Consider the following 20,173-nt stretch of genomic DNA (forward strand, 5'->3'; position numbering starts at 1 on the left):
ACACGCAAGGACCAAAGGAAGAGTCCTTAGGGACCATCCAATCCAACCTCCTCATTTTACAGTTATTTTTATATCAAGTCAACAAGCTTTCTTTAAGTGCTATTTTGTACTGGTCAGTCACTAAGCTCGTATGAGCTCCTGATGTGCTTCAGGAACTTCTCTGGGGAGTCAAGGAGAAGTCCGGCTCTCAAAAAGCCCACAGTCTAGTGGAAACTGAGGCACAGAGGGAGTAAGACTTGCTTAATATGACGGCTAGAAAATCTCAGGGGTGAAATTTAAACCCAAGTCCTCCTGATCTAAGTCTACTACTCAGTGGTACCTACCCAATATAGATATGGGGGGAGGAGGAGGAGGAGGAGGAGGAGAAGGAGGAGGAGGAGAGGAAGGAGATAATGAGAGGAGAGAGAGGGAGGGAGAAAAAAAAGAGAGAGAGAGAGAATTCTAGCAAAACATTTGTCTCTAGTGTTGTTATGGAAAAGATAACAGCTATGTGGGTTGATAGTACAAGGTAGTTTCAGAACCAGTCAAATGGGCAGCCCCAGTGAATAGTCATTAATGTTCATTTGGAAAGAGCTCTCCAGTGAAGGAGCCCAGGAAACTCTGGTCTTGCACTATTTGGCCTATTTCTCAGTAACTTGGCTAAATGAAGAGTTGGCAGATTATCCAGTGTCCAGGGGCCACAAATCTGGCTGGGCCAGGCGGGGGGATAATGACTATGTTGGATGACACTCAGGACCCCGAAAAGATCCTGATGGGCTACAATGGAATTTGATCAGATAAAACTGAGTAGGGATGAATGCAAAGTCTGCAACAGGTTGAACAAATCAGTCTCATGAAAAAACATGGGGAAGATTTGGGTAGCTGCCAACTTTTCTGAAAATGACCTGAGGGCCTTTGCAGGCACCACATACATCAGCGGTATGGTCCAAAGGCCAGACTATACATACGATGGTTCTAATCTCCTGGCCTGACCTAATTCCATGTGAAGGGTGGGGTTCTGGTCTAGATACCTCATTTTTTGAAAGACCTGAGTAATCCTAATCATATACCAGCTGGGATAGCTAAGATGCTGAATGCCTCTAGTCCTTGTTGTGTAAGAATGGTTTGAAAGGGGTGGCTGGATGGCGCAGTGGATAGAGCACCGGCCCTGGAGTCAGGAGGACCTGGGTTCAAATCTGCTCTCACACACTTAATCATTACCTAGCTGTGTGGCCTTGGGCAAGCCACTTAACCCCGTTTGCCTTGCAAAAACCTAAAACAAAATGGTTTGAAAGGACTGGGGCTGTTTCACCTGGAGGAGAGAAGACTCTGGGGCACATCCTAGCTTCCTTCGAAGATCTGGAGGGCTGAAGTGCGGAAGAGAAACAAGTTTTGCAGAATGAGGTAATGACAAAGGGCTTTATTCAGGTTTGATCCCACCAAGGAAAACCTCCAAAATGGACTAGGTTGCTTCTGGAGAGAAGTAGGGGCTGCCCTCCGGGGATTCTTGGTCAGGCTCAGGTTGGCCTAGAGGATCCTCTGAGAGTCTGTATTTCCCTCCCTCCCCAGTCTCTGAAGCCTCTACCACTCCCTCCTCCACCCTCACGTGCCATCCTGAACTTACACCCACGACTTCCCAGCAGATGCAGCCAAGAAAACCCCTCCACCACAGGCCCAGGCAGAAATGATTGAGCCGGGGTTGGAAGTAGCAAGGTGAAGCTAGGCTAGGTCAGTGGGATTTTCCAACCTGAGTATTAGCTGCACCCTGCACCGTCTCCCCTCCACCCCTCACCTGGGAGGCAGGAGCTCTGGGGCTGCCACTCATTCACAGGGTGACTCTGGGCAAGTCACATCTCTTAACTAAGGCCTTGCAGAATACAGTGAAACTGGAGTCAGAGGAGCTGGACTAGAATTCTGTCCTGGACAAGATGATCTAGATCTGGAAGCCTTGCAGTCCAATCTTACAGGTAAAGAAACTGAGGCAGGGAGAGGGAAAGTGACTTGCCCAGGGTCACACAGTCAGTATCTGAACTCAAGGCTTCCAAGCTCAGCTTATTCCAAGCTCACTTTCCTTCTCTGTAAACTAGGGGACTTGCGCCAGTCCAGCTCTTAACTAGCTGTATGACCCTGGACTAGTCACTGACACTCAGTTTCCTCATCTATGAAATCAATATAATACTATCTACCTGACGGGGTTACTGTGAGCATCAAACAAAACATTTTTCAAAGCTTAAAGAACTCTAAAAATGCAGCCATTATTATTAACTATCTTCCCCCACTCCCTAGCCACAACCACCTAGGTCTGTGTGTGTATTACTAAAAGAGGAACCCAAAGTGGATAATGCTGAAGTCAAAGCATGAATGGTAGAATCTCAGGCATCCTGACAATGAGATTCCCAAATTAAAGTCTTTCCAGGTTCCTTGAGTCACTCCTCACACATGATCACTCTTTTGCATGAGACCAGTCCTGAATTCTTCCTTGAACTGATATTGAAAATGCCACCCAGCTTGGGTCTGCTATTTATTAGTAGGAGGATAGGAAATGATCATTTCTCCTGAGGTTATGTTATTAAGAAATACTCTATGGGGGCGGCTAGGTGGCACAGTGGATACAGCACCGGCCCTGGAGTCAAGAGGACCTGAGTTCAAATCCGACTTCAGACACTTAATAAATGCCTAGCTGTGTGACCTTGGGCAAGCCACTTAACTCTACTTGCCTTGCAAAAAACAAAGAAAAAACCCAAAGAAATACTCTACAGTCTTTGGGAAACAGGGCAGATGCTGATTCCATTCACTTGGCATTCACTTAGCTTTTACTTACTAGCTGGGTGACCCCGGGCAAGTCACTTCACCCTGTTTGCCTCAATTTCCTCATTTGTAAAAGGAACTGGAGAAGGAAATGGCAAACCAGTCCAGTATCTTTGCTGAGAAAATGTCAAATGGGGTCATGAAGACTTGGACACCATTGGAAAGACACAACAACAATATCATAGCTATCCAGTACCTGCTTCCAGGAAAATAGTGAATTAGAGACAACCATAGAAGCCCGCCCCTGGGGGGCAGCTAGGTGGCGCAGTGGATAGAGCACCGGCCCAGGAGTCAGGAGTCCCTGAGTTCAAATCTGGCCTCAGACACTTAATGATGACCTAGCTGTGTGGCCTTGGGCAAGTCACTTAACCCTATTTGCCTTGCAAAAAAACTAAAACAAATTACAAATTTTTTAAAAGAAAAGAGGAAACTTGCCTCATAGGCAAGTGTTTAACAAATGACTTTCTAAATATTTACGTTTAATATAAATATTAACACTTTCTCCATCACTTTTTAAGCTGAAAAAATCAACAAAACAATACATTGAGTCCTGATCTGTTAGTTTGCCCATTTCTGAAGTATACATCTAATTTGGGGCTCTTTCCAGCTCCTTGGGCACACTCCTGCAGACACATAAGGGCAAGAAATAATGCAGTAGATTCTGAGAAGTGTGAATAGTCATTTGGATGGATGTTCATCCATCGCAGAACCCTCAAATGGATTATTCAACCATTGATCTTAAATATCTGAAGCATGATGATACTGATGGTACTAGCTAGCATCTCTGGAGCGCTTTAAGAGATCCTCCAAAACAACCCCAAGAGGCGAACAAGTCATTGCAGATGCTCTGTTTCCTTTTCTGAAAGGAAACTGCTTCAATTTTTGTCGGTATCCTAGCCTGTATCTTTGCCATTTCCTTCTCCAGCTCATTTTACAAATGAGGAAATTGAGACAAATAGGGAAGTGACTTGCCCGGGGTCACCCAGCTAGTAAGTAAAAGCTGAGTGAATGGAATTAGTATCTGCCCTGTTTCCCAAACACCTTAGAATATTTCTTAATAACATAACCTCAGGAGAAATTATTATTTCCTATTCTGCTATCCTATCCTGGACTGTTGTTTGGTGCCTGCTACATAGGAAGGGGCAGTTAGATGGTGCAGTGGGTAGAGAGCCTGCCTTAAAGTCAGGAGAACTGAGTTCAAATCTAGCTTCCTATACTTACTAATTCTGTGACTTTGGGCAAGTCACTAAACCCTGATTACCTTGCATCTCAGGTCATCTCCTGTAGTCGGGATCCATATCCTAATCCAGGATCAGTTGGCTCTGGAGGAGAAAGTGAGACTGGTGACTTAGCCCAGTTCCCCCTCACTCAAATCCAATTCACATGCTTGTCATGGCATCACCTCCCTGATGTCATGGTCTCCTTTGAGAATGAAGGACAGGGGCACTTAAGTGGTATAAATGGAGAGAGCACCGATCCTGGATTTAGAAGGACCTGGGTTTAAATCCGGCCTCAGAAACTTAATAATTACCTAGCTGTGTGACCTTGGGCAAGTCACCTAACCCTATTGCCTTGCCAAATTAAAAAAAAGACAATGAAGGACAAACATAAAGGGACAGCTAAAGGGTGTTGCAGTGAATAAATTAGAGTCCGAGTTCAAATCTGGCCTCAGATACTTACTAGCTGCATGACCTTCACCTCTTTGCCTCAGTTTACTCATCTAGAGCTGAAAAAAATGGTGAATCACTCCATTATCTTTGTTAAGAAAACCCCAAATGGAGTCATGAACAGTTGGATATGACTGAAATGACTGAGGAATAATAGTAGATGCCCAATAAACATGTTTTGGATTGAATTGGTTATTGAGTCTTCTAAACAGGACATGATTCATTTTGATTTCAACAGACTTCAAGGAGACATGGGAAGAAGGAGAATGTTTCTTACAATATCTTTGGAGAGAAGGGGGAAGGATGCCCTTTTGTGCACTGGCACAGTTAGGTCATTCAAGGGCAAACTGAACTCTGTAGTCTGGATAAATGCTGCTTCTCTACCATATGCTGGCTCTGTCCCTTACTACCTGTGTGACCATGGACACACAGTTCCCCCTTCTTCCACCCTTGGAAGGAGGTGACTGATTTCTATAACTGTTATCTTATATCTTTTGAACAGTAGGAAGCTGGGGTGGAATTTATGACATCTCAACCCAGGAGAATTGGTCTCTAGTGGGACCCTACAGGGCCCTTTCTTTGGCAGACTTTTAGTCAGTGACTTGGATGAAGATAGTTATCTTCATTGCTAAGTTTTCAGATGATGCAAAGCTGGGAGGGATAGCTGATGCCTTGGATGACTCTAAAAAGATCTTGGCAGGCTGAAACAATGGACCAAGTCTGGCATGATGAAATACAGTGAAGATGACTGGCTTACCCTTAGGTTGTGAAAAAAAATAAATCTCTTGCACAAGCACAGGATGGGGAAGATATGAGATGAAGCAGCAGTTTGTGCAAAACTGTATGACCACTGTAAACTCGTTATGACTCAGCTGTGTGTTAACATAGAGCCAGACAATGGTTGGAGCACTTTGGGCTTAGGAAACAGGAGCCACGAAGGAGGAGGTGAATGTCACTCTAGAATCTGCCTTTCTGAGCCCCATCTAGGGACACCACACTCAGTCTGGAGGAGCCCCCAGTTGAGGATCATCAGTGCCAAATGAAAGAGTTTCCTGAGGACAACCAGGCCAGTGAGGGTCTATATGATATAAGAAGGGGTCATAGGAACTCAGAATGTCTGGCTTGGAGAAGATTCAGGAAGAGACATGGCTGCTAGGGGGACAAAAAATTACCTTAACTTAGAACTGAGATGGAGGTTTTGCATCATCTTGCCTCACTTGAGTACAATTCACACACAAGTCCATTATATCATTTATTCTCTTGGAAAATGAAGGAGGAACAAAAACTTGACCCGGAGGGACCAGGGCCAGAGGGGAGGGGAGGGGAGTTGGAGGGTGGTTGTGAAATGGAGATTTAGGAAAAAATTCCTAAGAACTAGAATTATCTCAAAGTGGAAAGAACCTCCTTGTGGAAGGTAGGGACCCCCCCCCCCATTGTTGGAAGTCTTCAGGAAGAGTTTGGATTGAAGTCCAAGTCAATGGGAGAAAAAAACTTAAGGAAGGGGGGGGGGGGTATTTAGCCCAGAGAAAGGAAGACTCAGGAGGGGCACAACAAACTGTCTTCAAGTGTTCTTGGGTTATCTTGGGGGGCGGGGATCAGACTTTTCTGCTTGACCCCAGGAGACAGAACGAGGAGCAGTGGGTACAAATGAAGAAGACTAAGGCTTGATGGAAAGAAGCATTTTCTAATCGTTTCTTACTTTTCCGTGGTTTTTCAATCATGCCTGACTCTTTGTGACTCTATCTGGGGTTTTCTTGGCAAAGTTACCAGAGTGGTTGACCCTTTCCTTCTCTAGTTCATTTTACAGTTGAGGAAACTAAGGCTAACAGGATGAGCGCCTTGCCTGGGCTCACCCAGTTAATAAGTTTCTGAGGCTAGATTTGACTCCAGATCTAACTCCAGGTCTGAGTTCCATTCATTGAGTTAAGCCGCCTAACTGCCTTCTCGATAATTGGAGCCAAAGAAAAGTAAAATGGAATGAATATGAATTCCCCCTTGTCAGATAGGCTGGATGATCACATATCAACAGAATGAGTAAGTCCCCTGAGGGTATTCTGTATCACTAGTGCTGGTTGTCTGAAGCTGTAGAAGAGATCCCTACACAGTCGCAGTTTGACCCCAGTGGCCTCAGATACCCCCTTCCACTTCTGAGCATCTGAGAGACTGTGATTCTGACCTGGGCCAGCTAGATCACCACCCAGGCTGGATGAATCCCACTTTCCAGGAAGCTTCCCCATTCAGTCTTTTCTCAGGAGCAGTGTTTTCTGAAAGCCACAATCTCTTCTCCCTTACGGCAGACTACAGTTAGTGAATATGCAGAGAAGGTTGAAGGGCTGCTAAGGAAAGAGCCTGCACCTGGGGAAGTGGCATCTTCTACCCAGCTCTATATCAGTACCCTGGGGCAAAGCCCCAATGACCTTATGCTAGGTACACTTCCAGTCCCAATGTTTTTCTAGCTAATCTGGAGCTCTGCTCACAGCAGCCTTGAGAGGGAGAAGGGGATGTGTCTCATTCCTATTTTTAGGGTCAAAAGGATGGAAGCTGAGTTCCAGAGAAAAGAGGGGCATGCAAGGTCATAGTGTAGAGCATCCCTCAGAACCAGGGGACACTTGTGCAGCCCTCCCTGGATGCTCAGCTTCTGTCATTCTCAGGGTTGTCCAAAATGTGATCACCTACCCGCAGTGGAATTTTATGTGGTCCCTTGTGGGTTTACTAAATACTTTAGTGAATGAAGCTGAGCTACCACAGAGCTCTCACTAAACTGGCAAATCAAAATATATTGTCTATTGTTTCAATAAAATCTTTTATAATTAAGGTTGGACAGCCCTACTTCAGATGATGAAGGGGTCAGTTTAGCAAACTTCTAAGAGTCCTTCCAGCTGTGTGTAGCACTCTACGATTGGACAGCTCCCCCAACCCCCCATCTAAGGTTTTCACCAGTCTACCCAAGGACTTCTCCATCATTCCCTGCTCTGGGGACCTTCCTTACCCCACCTCCACCCTCCTATTTAGCCTCCTCCTATTCATTGTCTCTCTCATTAGACTGAAAGCTCCTGGCACCCAGAAAGTACATAATAAATGCTGGTGGACTAACTAAGGACACATATGCAATAACCAATGATCATTGACCTTGCACGGAGTCCCTCATGAGTTTTATGGACATTCAGGACTGAGAGACTTCTCAGGGACCCAGGCCCCAGCAGAGGAAGCAAGGACCCATCATGGAGCAATCATGCTGAATTTAGAAGTGGGACCAGTTCTGTGTAGAAGCCTTGCTAAATCTGAGCCCACATTTCTCGGGGTTTGAGGGGAGAATGTGCCTGCAAAATACTGGGAGGAAAATTTACTTTTTGTATATCTTCATAATATTGCTTCATGTTATATAGAACTGTAGTACTAGACTCTTTGGACCACTAGGTGGCACAGTGGATAGAGCCCTGGCCCTGGCATCAGAAAGACCTGAGTTCAAATCTAACCTCAGACATAAGTTGTGTGACCTTGGACAAGTCACATCACCACGTTTGCTCAGTTTTCTCATCTATAAAATGAAAACCATGTCAAGAAGATCCCAAAGGGGGGGGTCACAAAGATGTTGGACAACAACTCATTTGTGGCTAACTGGGGGAAATATAACCAGTGGGGGCTTGAGTGACAGAATGAGGGAAGATAGCCCAACTACTCAGAGCATCCCCAGACCCATGATGGGGGGAATGAAGCCTAGGTCTGAAATTGTGAACAAGAGTATATTTGTTACATGATCACATACACACACACACACACACACACACACACACACACACACACACTCTCAAACACTCATTCACTAAGATACCATGGATACAAGCTCTCCCTACTGTGAGACTTAGGGCCAGTTGCTTAACATCTTGGGCTTCTGTGTAGTGTCAATGACCTCTGAGGTTACTTCTGTTATTAAGTCTGCTCCTGTGATTAACCACATAGCAATTCTATACCAATTGCCCAAGTGTCCTCCACTCCCCAAAGCACCCAAGAGGACCCCTGTCTGAGGAATTCATTCATACCTTATGGTCAACCATAATCCCTCCCCTTCCCATATGACAATAGGCAGACACAGACACATCTTTAGAAAAATAGCTAAAGTTTAAATACATTAGATGTAAATAGCACTGTTAAATACATGTCTAATAAATAAATATAAATAAAAAATTGATAAATTAGTATTCTCTGCCCTCAAGGATGGGCAGGGATGGGGAACTCTTGGATTCTCTGGAATCATCCCTGGGGGACATGCTGACCAGCAGCAGCTTCTACCTTATGGACAAAATCTCCATTTTGTAGGTGCAGACTATTGGAACAAAATCCAGTTGGCTCATATCTCCAGAGGGGGTGTGCATTTTCTTGTCCAGGGAGCCCATCTGCAGTATTTATGGGAGTTGAGCAAGTGAAAGGAGGGAAGGCTAGCCTCTTCATCCAAGGCTCCTACTGGCCATATATTTTTGTGATTTAACACCCTCCCCTTCCATACCCAAACCATCTACCCCGTCCTTAGAAAAGGAAAACTCTTAGGGGCTCAGGGGGAGGTAGGGATAATGAAGTCAGAGCAGTAAGAATTGAGCTGAGGCCCCCAGAATGGAGGCTAAGGAGTGGGGGAAGAAGTGAGGCACTGAGTACTGACTCAAGTCTTGTCATCAGACCCCTGAATCAATGGAAAGTTGGTCTCTGATTCATGACGACTCATGGGGCATTGGACTCTGGCCGCCCCATGACCTGAATGGGCTGCCCTCAAGGCCCGGGGGTGCGAGGGATGGGGATGGGAGGGAGTTCAGTCCAATGATAGCACTCTATCAATAACAATTTGGGAAACTATCAGGAATGCCCCCCCTCCCATTAAAGTGCAGCATTTCTAAACCCCGAGTGAAAACCAATAGAAAAGTGAATAGGCAGGTGATGCATTGGGCCTACCATCTCCAATTCCATTGTTCTTCAGGTAGCCCAGCAGAGACCTCTAGTACCACTTCCTGGAGCGAATGGAGCACCATGTCCCTAGGATGGAGTCCATCCGACTTTACTTTCTCTTTCCTTGGTCAGTAAGGGCAGGAGAAGGGATTGGCATCCTCTAGTTTCTCTCCCCAGGAGTAGAACCCCAACTTTCTAGCTCCTTCACCACAGACTGCATGTAGCACTGGTACTCTGCTAAGGCCTTGCATGTCTCTAACTTCTCTGAGAAACTTGGATGTGGCTGAGGGATCGCTTTGCTTCCTTCAATAGGGTAGGCAAGAGTGGGAGAGGGAAGCCACTGAAGCATACAGTAGAGATTGCTATTGAAGCCATCAAGGTTGCTGACAAACCAGTCGATATTTCTGAGTTTCTGTTTAAAGTAGAGAATTTTCTGTCCCACATTCTGGATGAAGAGGTGTTGAGGTAAATCTGCGAAACTCTGATTTTTGCAGTTGTCCAGGGGCATTTGGCAGGAACCCTTGAGATATGGGGATTTCAAATCAGAGTTCTTCATCTGAAAAGGAAAGAGATGGGAGTTAGACACCTCTGGAAGCAAAACCCCCAGCTCTGGTCAAGTTCCCCAAATGATGGTGACTCCATCCTAGACAGACAGAATGGAGAAATCTGAGAGGGATGTGAGGGATCAGCTAGGTCAGATTCCTCATGTGACAAGAGAGGAAATGGAGGTCCCAAAGCAGAGACCATCAGGGTAACTAGTCCCTGAGCCAGTCCTTTCCTGAAGCCTTCCATTGACCGGGAGCTCACTACCTCCTCTATTCTCACTGTTTGCTAGAGAGCATCCACTTCAGAGGCTAAAGGAACCAGAGCCCTCTTCATGTGGACAGACAACTCTTTCCAGTGCTCTTGGGGGAATCATACAACAATGGGCTCAGAAATCTAGAGTTGTAAAGGCCTAAAGGCCTGTCCAGTCCAATTCCCCTGTTTTAAGAATGAGGACTCTGAGACCAAAGAATTGGAATGGTTTCCTGGGATGATAGATTGGGTTGTGAAGGGACCCAGGAAGGAAGTGCCAAAGATAGCATTTGAACCCAGCTCCTCTGAGATGGGATGATGCCCTTATCCAGAAGGAGAAGTTAAAAGAAGTTGGGTTATTTAGGCTGAAGAATAGGCTGAGGGAGGTAAGAGTTGTCCGAGAGGATTAGAAGGGTTGTTGTTTGGAAGCAGGACTAACTTGGTTCCATTTGGTCCAGGAGGGCAAAACGGGTAAAATCTTGGATTGATATTAATCATTTCAAAAGAATTTATTGTTAGGCAGGTGGGTGGAGTCAAGAAGACCTGAGTTCAAATTTAGCCTTAAACCCTTAATAATGTCACACTGGGCAAGTCACTTAACCTTGATTGCCCCCCCCCAGAAAAAGAGTTTATTTATTGTATGCCAACCTCTGGAAACACCAAGTTAAGCAAATATGAGTTCTCTGTCCTGAAAGAGCTCCCTTTCTGATGGGGCCAATAACAAGCAAAGAACTAGAATTAGAGAAGATGGAAAATGGTGGATAGAGTGAACCAGGCCTCAAGGCAAGAAGACTCCTCCTGAGGTCAAATGTGGCCTCAGGCACTTACTAGATGTGTCACCCTGGGAAAATCACTTCACCCTATTTGCTTCAGTTTCCTCATCTGTAAAATGAAGTGGAGAAAGAATGGCAAGCCATTCCAGTATTTCTGTCAAGAAAACCCCAAATGGGGCCACAAAGAGTCAGACACAATTGAAAATGACTGAACGATAATAAGCTCCAAGGGAAGGTACTAGCATCATGTCGGATGTGGAGGGGGAAAAGGCGGATGAAGACTGGCAAGGTAGGGAGGAGTCAGGCTGGGAAGGAATTTGAGTTATGTCAAACAGGAGGCTTTCTATTTGAGCCTGGAGTTTGACACTTATCTATGAAGTAGGATTTTAAAGAAGATGGAAGAAGGATTGGAAGAGAAGAGAGACTTGAGGAAGAGGGACCAATTAGGTTGGTTATCGCATTAGTCCTGGGGAGTTAGGCACACGGGGAAGATGACTTCTTGTTGGCGCAGATTACGTTTGAGATGTCCACGAGACAAGTGGTGATGGGAGAATGCAATTCAGGAGAGACTAGTACTAATCTATAGGTCTGGATGTCAACTACATAAAGATGATGGTTGAATCCACAGGAACCAACTTGGCCACCATATTAGAACTGAGAAAGAACAGAGAGCCTAGGCTAGAGCAATGATGGTCATTCATAATTAGTGGGTGTCCCATCTCAGACATTTCCTCAGTGGTATGACCCTGGGCATATGGATAACTCCCTTCAGCCTCAGTTTTCTCAACTGTAAAATGGAAATAATAGCAGAACTGATCTCTTAGAGTTCTGAGAATCAAAAGGGATTGTGTGTGTGTGTGTGTATGTGTGTGGCTTTACAAACTCTAACATGCTATATAAATGTTAATATGATGATGACAGTCTAAGATGATGATGTCACCCACTAAAAATTTGAGCCAGAGAGTTCTAAGTCCAATTTCTTCATTTGTCAGATAGGGAAACTGAGACCAAGAAAAAAGGAAGGAATCCCCAGAATCTATCAATAATCCTACCCAAGGATCATTCAGCCTCTGCTTGAAGCCATCTAGCCACAGGGAGCTCACCACCTCCCAAAGCAGCCCAATCTTTGTTTGAAACTGTCCTTCCTGTTAGCAAGATTTTCCCAACTCGCTGAGACTGGCTCCTGATCTCATCATTCCACTGACAGCAAGGATTTCCTAATTGCCCAATCCAAGGTCTCCTCTAACTACTCCTTTTTCTTGATGTCTCTGCTGCCTTTAGCACAACACCTCCCCCTCCTCTCCTGGACATTCTCTTTTCTGCTGGCTTTCCCCCACTCCCTCTGACCACTCTTCCTTAGTTTTCCTTGCTAGATCTTTATTCAATGAGCCACATTTTTACATAGATGAGATTCAAACTTCATGGGCATCAAAAACAACCTTACAGAAGAGATCAAAGAAAGGTGAAAAAGACTCAAGTGCAGACAGACATGTATGTGAAAGTATTAGAATAATATAACTCTTAAGGCCTCAGTTTCCTTATCTGTCCAATGAAGGAGGTGGGGTAGTCAGGGTATGCCAGGGTGCACAGGTCTGGAGTCGGGAACACTCATCCACCTAAGTTTAAATTAACCTCAGACCCTTATAAGTTATTTGACCTTGGGCAAGAAACTTTACCCAATTGGCCTCAGTTTCCTCATCTGTAAAATAAGTTGGAGAAGAAAATGGCCAACCACTCCAATATCTCTACCAAGAAAGCCCCAAGTAGAGTCACTAAGAGTCAGATATGATTGGAAACTACTCAATAACAAGAGAAAATGAAGGGTCTGGGTTTCTAATGAGCCTTTCACTTATAAATTTATATGCCTTCCATTAATCAGGGGTCAAGCCTACAGTCACCATTCTCATCATAGCTCACATTTAACTATGCCTGTTAGAATCTCCAAAGCAACATATATGCAAATGCATAGTTACAGATATGTTATATATGAAGAAAATATTTGCTTCTCTTTTATCATTCCCATTTCACAGTTGAGGAAAATGAGGCCAAGAGAAGTTAAGTGACTTTCCCAGGATCCCACACAGCTAAGGAAGCATCTAAGGCAAGATTTAAACTCAGACAGATGAGTTCTACCCAAACCGCAACCCCCACCCCAGTTGATTATCCATCAGCTCAACAGGGAAGAACATTTGAGGATAGGGAATGGGCAGACACTTACGAATTTCTCATAGTGGTTGATCTTAGCCCCGTTCATCAACTGATCCAGGAGCGTCTTGTAGGGAGAACAACGGATATTAGCTGCCGAGCTCAGACACAAGAGACCACAGGTCAAACCTGGAGCAAAAGAGAGCAGAGACAACATGGTTGGAGGGGTAGGAGGAGCAGACTTGAGGGGACTGACTGAGTCCTGGAATGGAAAGATTCCATTTGCCAAATGGAAACAAAGTGGTGCTGGAAGGAAATCATCTCATTTTGAAGAGGGAGAAATTGAGGCCCATGGAGAGGAAATGACTTGCCTAGTATCACACACTATCCTGGAAAGAATGCTGGCTTTGAAATCAGCAGACTTAGGGTTAAATCTCAGCTTGGCAACTTTCTAACTCTAGGACTTCCAAATGAAGGGACTGGGCCCAGTGTTCTTGGGAGGCTGTTCAGATTGGTGTCTGGAGCTTGTTAGGATTGTGGAGGCAGGATTCTCACTCAGGTCCTAAGGCTCCAAAGAGAGAAGAGGGGCAACTATTTCTAGCTTGTCTTCTATCTCGAAGGATAGACCTCTAGGGATCTGTCCTCTTCTTCCATCTGGATCAGAAGAGAAGGGATATTATCCAACTAGTCTTGGAGTACAAGGTCTTGGAAGGGTTGCCCAGGAAGTAGCCCAAAGCAGGATTGAATTAGTAGTTGGGAGAACCTGGATTCAAATCCTGCCTCAGACTCAGCCTCTCTGTGCTTCAGTTTCCCCATCTGTAAAATGAGGAGCAGGGATCTGATGACCTCTGAGTTTCCTTTCAGCTCTAAGGGAGGCAGGATCTAGCAGAAACCCCTCTGTGGCTAACTACTGTTTTTGCTACTTTCCAGCGGTGTGACCATAGGTAGGTCACTTCCCTGTCTTCTCTGGGCCTCAATTTTCTTCTTTGCAGCAGACAACAAGACTCCTGAGCTTTTCAAATCTTAACACTTGAGTAGCCACCTGCCCCCCAAGGGGAGATGGGGTCTACTCCCCAACAGAAGAGGTTGGAGTCAAGCCCAGGGCTGAGCAAGCAGGGGGAGGGGAGCAGTTACCGCTCCCAGCCCTGGTGCCAAACGCTGGGCAACCACATGGTCGGAAGACACTGGTTTCGCAACGAAAGGAAAGTGGTGACAGCTGCTTCTTCATTTCCTAAGAACTCACTAGATCCCGACACACCGCAACCGCCACCGGGGTGGGTGCCAGGGAGTCCAGTCTCCCAAGGGCATCCATGTCTCGGGCCTGGCCAATGCCTCTCCTGCCACCCCATCTGGCCCATCCCAGAGCATCTACCACAGGGGCCAAGACCACGGGCACGTGTGTAAGTCAGAGTCTGTGGTGTGGCACCTGCTCTGCCATCCATGTACGGACTTCCTGGGGCTGGGGGTGGGGTCAGGGTAGAAGCCTTTTCTTCCTTTGTTCACAGAGAAGAAGAGATCTAGCTGCTCTCTAAGGGGCCTGGAGGGCTGCCATTCTCTGATACTACTGTGAATCTGTGGGTGGAGTGGTTGGATGTGTGGCCTTGTATCTACCGGAGAAAAGAGACCCTGTGGGCAGCGGCATCCAAGAGTATGTGGTCACCTGTGTCTGTATCTTGGGGATCCTGGGCAGTTGATTATGGATGTCTGGCTATGGACTTGCAATCTGGAAGTGCTGGGTTCAAATCCAGCCTTGGATATTCACTGGCTGGGTGACCCTGGGCAAGTCATTTCATTTCCCTGGGACTCAAAGTTATCGGCCATTTGCAATTTGCCCACACCGATGAAATCATGGGTTTCAGATTCAGGGACGTGGAAAATTAAATGAGGTGATGTATGGGATGGAGAGGGGGAAGGGTATTCCTGCTAAATGTGCAGAGCTCTGTCAACCCTAAAACCCTTTATAAATAGCAGCTAAGAGTTACTATGTGATAGTGTTGTTGAGTTGTATGTGCAGGATTGGGTTGTGCATGGAAATAGGTATGTGTCAGTATAGTTGGGGGGTGGGTTTCCCAATAGCCAAGTCAGCAAGTCAACCCTGTGCCAATAGCCAGCCAGAGAGGGTTCTGTGGCCACCTACCCCAGCTCCCACCTTCCACCTTTTCAGAGCCATCTCCCTGCCCCAACCACACTCAAATGAACTTGGCCTGGAGAAAATCCCTTCTCTTCCTCCAGTTCCCCTATTCCCTTAGATTTCACCCACATCTCTTCACCCACCCTCTGCCCCATCCCTCCTTCCAAACTTGCCTTCTCCATGAGCCTTTCCAAATCAGCTTCACCCTCCTGGGGAAGCCCTTGGACCTTCAGTTGATGCCCCTCTAGGGTAGGTTTTAGGGACCACTGGGTCCCATTCAACCGAGCCATCCATGGGATGCCTTCTATAAGCAGCTTCTTGTCCTCTGAAGAAGAGTTACCAAAGCCAAGGGTGCCTGCAGCTTCTCATCTCTGCCCTCCACCCAGTATCCGCTTGGTATCTGGCTGGCTGCCTGCCTAAAGTGAATGGGGCATGGGAAGGAAATACATACCGAAGAGAAAGCTCAGTCTGAGCCTTGCCCACATACTGGGTGCTGGCAGCTGTAGCGGTTCCCTCGGCAGAGACACCTCCACACTGAAGGGCCTCGTGGCCCGAGGGCCACTTTATCCTCCCCTGACTGGCCAGCACCTCCCAGGATGGGGGTGGGGGCAGGTCTTCTGGGAACACGACCCCGAAAATTAGTGGGTCCGGGCGGAGTCAATGGGCGGTCGCTTCTCTGACCCCGGGCTCCTCCTTGAATTCTTCGAATTCAACCATCTTTGAGGTTAAGCCGTCTTCCCTAGGGTGTCACGACACACACACACACACACACACACCCACGGAGGACAGGGAGGGGGTGTCCCTCCCTTCAGAAGGGAGTCAGGTCCCCCCATGCCTCCAGGCGGCCCACTTAGTCTGAGGTCTGCGGTCACCCAGCTGTCAGCTAATTCTCCTGGACATCCTAAGAAGACAAGGGCCTAAGGTGGTGTGGTTTGTGGGGAGAGGGAAGGGGCCCTGAGATGGGGTGGGGGTGGAGAGGAAGCCTTCTTTCTTCTCTAGCTCCCAACCCGCACCACTCTTGGGACATCTGTATGTGGAAACCACTAGCCCTCTGGGCCAGAGCCAGGTACTCGCTAGTCAGTTCTCCTCCACTTGGTGCTAGGACTCCAAGGTCTTAGGTGCTCCCACCCTCTCCATTCCCCATGGGGTTCTTCTGGCCTCATTGCTCCTCCTGCCTTTCTAGCCCCCCTCTTGGGTCCCTGTTTCCACCCATCTTCTTCTCTGGACCCCCTTGGGATAGAACGCCTTCATAATTAGGAAGCCAAGAGCCAAGAGCCCTGCCCACCTTCCACTCATGGCAGCAATGACTTGGGTGACCGTGAGGAAGTAGTTTCCCTTCTTTCAACCTCTTCTTTATCTGTCCAAAGCAGAATAGTCACCCCTGTCTGGTGGGCTTCATGCGTGATTGGGACAATGGAGAAACACCTTTTCATGACAAAACCCCAAGTTTAAAACAGGGGCCATGGGGGGAGCTGGGCTTAGTGAGAAGAAGACGAGCCCAGGCCTCCCAGGAGGAGGCTGTGACTCACAGGGGCTTTGCTTTCACTTTCTCTGAATGAGAATCCCTTGAGCATGGCGACTCCCATCACACTTTTCAAAGAATTTTCCTGTCATAGCTTAACTGAAAACCTCTTGAGAATGAAAGCAGCTTCCTTCCCCTCCCTTCCCTCAGAAATCGGGGCTGGCCTAGGTAATCTCTATAAGTCCTGAGCTTTCCTGGTAGTCTATGGCCATCCACTGAAATCAATTCAGAAGCCAAGGTGGGGGGGGGGGGTGGTTAAACATGTGCACTCGTGAGGATATGCACAGGGAGAGGAGGCTTCTTCAGTCTATACATGTGAGGTCATCAATATGAGGAACTCCCGGGGTATAAAAATCCATCCAATGGTGCACAGCTAGGTGGCGCAGTGGGAGCACCAGGCCTGGAGTCAGAAGGACCTGAGTTCATATTTGACCTCAAGCACTTAATACTTATTTAGCTGTGTGTGACCTTGGGCAAGTCACTTAACCCCATTGCTTTGCAAAAACAAAAAAATAAATAAACAAAGATGCATAGCAGAAAATCATCTATAGAGTAAGATCTGAGTTTCCTGGAAAGCTTGATCTTACCAGATCATCCAGGCTGCACCTGTCCAACAGGACCCTAAGACTGGTCCTAGATTGACAGCGCCATCTCAAAGTATAGAAAACACTAAAATTCTAGGTTCTGAGGTCCCTCCCAATTCTGACATACCCCATCCTAAGGCCCCTCCCAAGTCTGATATCCTGTGTCTTCCCTTTAGTCTTATCATAATTTCTACCTGCCAACTACTCTGTCATCTCAAAATAGAATCCGACTGGCAGATTGGGAAGGAAACACTAAGAATAAATTCACAATTTCTTATTGATTGATAAAGCACAGAAGCAAGGGGTATCAGGAAGCTAAGGATTTTCCTCAGATATCCCCTGGGGTTTTAGGAGCTGTGCAAAAGGACCTGGGCTTTGTGTCATTGGTTTGGGGACCAGGCGAGGGCTTCAGTGACTTCAGAAGCCAGGAAAGATGGTCATCGATGACGTTCCACCCAACTGACCCAACTGAGGTGAACAGGGAGCTAAAGATTGAAGCAGTTTCCAACTTCCCCCCTCCAAAGATGTCACCTAAACAATGATGGAGGGAGGGCCCTCTGAACAGTCTGGGGGTCCCAGCCAAGCACCCCATGCATGGTATAGGAAAATGCATCAGCACTTCTAGTGAGGTCAAAGGCCCGGTGACGTCCTACCAATAGCAGCCACAAATAGAGGAACAGATTGCAACATGGGCTGGGCCCTGGTATAAATAGAGCCCCAACTGACCGCAATGCCCCAGCCTTTCTCCATCTTCCTGGACAACGTCAGCTGGGCCCTCGTGACTTGGGGAGAGGAACCGAGGTGAGGAAGGGCCTGAGGAGCCTTCTGGTTTTCTCAGAACTGCTCTTCCCAGGCCCGTGCTCCATGGGCTTCCAAGGGTGGTGTCCCTCTAAAACAAGTCATGGGTCCAGGGAGTGAGATCATTGGTGTGGTCAGTAACTGCAGGCATCGGCGAGATTCCAAAGGTTCCCACTTTCTACCATCTTGACAAGTTAAAATGACCTACATAAAGGAGCTCACCCATAAAAACAGGCAATATGAACCCACATGTCAGGGTTGCTCTCCCAAACTGGGTTGAGCAGTTTCAATAAGCATTATTTCTACTAGGTTCATACAGTCTAAATCTTGACTCAGGTGCTGTTCATGCCTCCCAGGTCATGGAACCCACCACACATCACTGTTGGATGGTGCATGTAGCTCAATTATTAGCCAAGATTTGGCAAAAGGGACACTCAGAGAGACAAGTAGCCTAGTTCTTCCTCCCAACAGAGACATCACCAGTCTCTTGTCTTCATTATGGCTTGTTTTTTCTATTGGTAAAAGAAGTTCATGTCTTGCCTATCTCCTCCCCAATGAAGTTCTGTGGAGGATTAAGAAAGGAAAACCTTATGCAATGTCAGCTTCCTACCCAGTAGAGGCAGGATGAGTCTGCAGAAAACCAGTCAATGTCAAAGACCAGAGGAGTTGAGGATGGGGCCAGTAAGTTCATTGACACAAAGGGGAGTCGTTGAACAAAGCATTGGTCCTTTGCCTTGCTCCCAACTCTGAAGAGGCAAAGAGATTTTCTTCAGAATAGGTTGAGTAGGATTCTACTCTCAGCTCTGCACCAACTCTTTAGGCATCTTTGGACATCCCTGTTTCCCTATCTCCTCGTCTTTCTCTTCTTGAGCCTCCCTATTCCCTGGGAACACAACAATCTTGAAGAATATTACCTAAATTTAGTTTGTAAAGTAGAGGCAGGATTAGGGAGGACAGACTCCAATTTGGCGGGTTCTACTGTGCACTGATCCTTTCTCTTTGTATCTTAAGGATGTCCATCTGTAAAATGGGAATATAGAGAGGGAGACTGAAGCCCTCCCCTGGTCCCCCAAACCAACGACAATGACACAGTGAGGTTTTGATGAGAATATAGCCCAATGGATGAGGGCTTTTTTGATGAAAGATGATGACGATGACGATGATGATGTTTGTCCTTCATTCTTGAAGAAGCCGATGACATCAGAGAGATGATACCATAACAAAGATATGGATTGGATTTGAGTGGGGGTTGGGGGGGGGGGCTGGGCAAAGTCACCAGTCTCACTTTTTCCTCCAGAGCCATCAGGGTCCAGTGGCCAGATATAAATCAAGACGACTGGAGGTGGCCCTGGATAGGAGGCAATCAGGGTTAAGTGACTTGCCCAAGGTCACACAGCTAGTGATATAAACATATATGTATTGTACAGGTATGCCTCATTTTAATGCATTTTGCAGCTATGCCCCCTTTTTTTTTTTAGCAAATTCAAGGTTTATGGCAATCATGCATCAAACAAGACTACCAGCACCATGTTTCCAAGAGCATATACTCACATCATGTCTCTGTGTCATCTTATGGTAATTTTTGCAATATTTCAAACTTTTTCATTATTGTTTTATACATGGTGGTGACCTGTGATCTGTGATCTTTCATGTTGCTATTGTAATTGTTTTGTATTGCCATGAACTTTGTCAGGATAAGGCACCAAACTTAAATGACAAGTTTTATGTGTTCTGGCCACTCCCCTGAGAGGCTATTCCCCACATCTCCCCACCTCCCTAATCCTGAGAACATAATAATCTTAAGGAAGATTATAGGGGCAACTAAGTGGTGTAGCGGATAGAGTCAGGCCCTGGAGTCAGGAGGACCTGAGTTCAAATCCGGCCTCATATATATAATACTTACCTAGCTGTGTGGCCTTGGGTGAGTCAATTAATCCCATTCCCACTGCAGACTCATCCTGCCTCTACTGGGTAGGAAGCTGACATTGCATAAGGTTTTCCTTTCTTAATTGCCCACAGAACTTCATTGTGGAGGA

The 20,173-nt window shown here is 46.5% G+C and overlaps 1 pseudogene; it reads right to left on the bottom strand.

The window, feature by feature from the left end:
- Positions 1–8,436: 8,436 nt before the first annotated feature.
- LOC141501904 (uncharacterized) lies at positions 8,437–15,784 on the bottom strand (annotated as a pseudogene).
- Positions 15,785–20,173: the final 4,389 nt, after the last annotated feature.

Source organism: Macrotis lagotis, chromosome X, assembly GCF_037893015.1.
Source record: "Macrotis lagotis isolate mMagLag1 chromosome X, bilby.v1.9.chrom.fasta, whole genome shotgun sequence".
Lineage (NCBI taxonomy): Eukaryota > Metazoa > Chordata > Mammalia > Peramelemorphia > Peramelidae > Macrotis > Macrotis lagotis.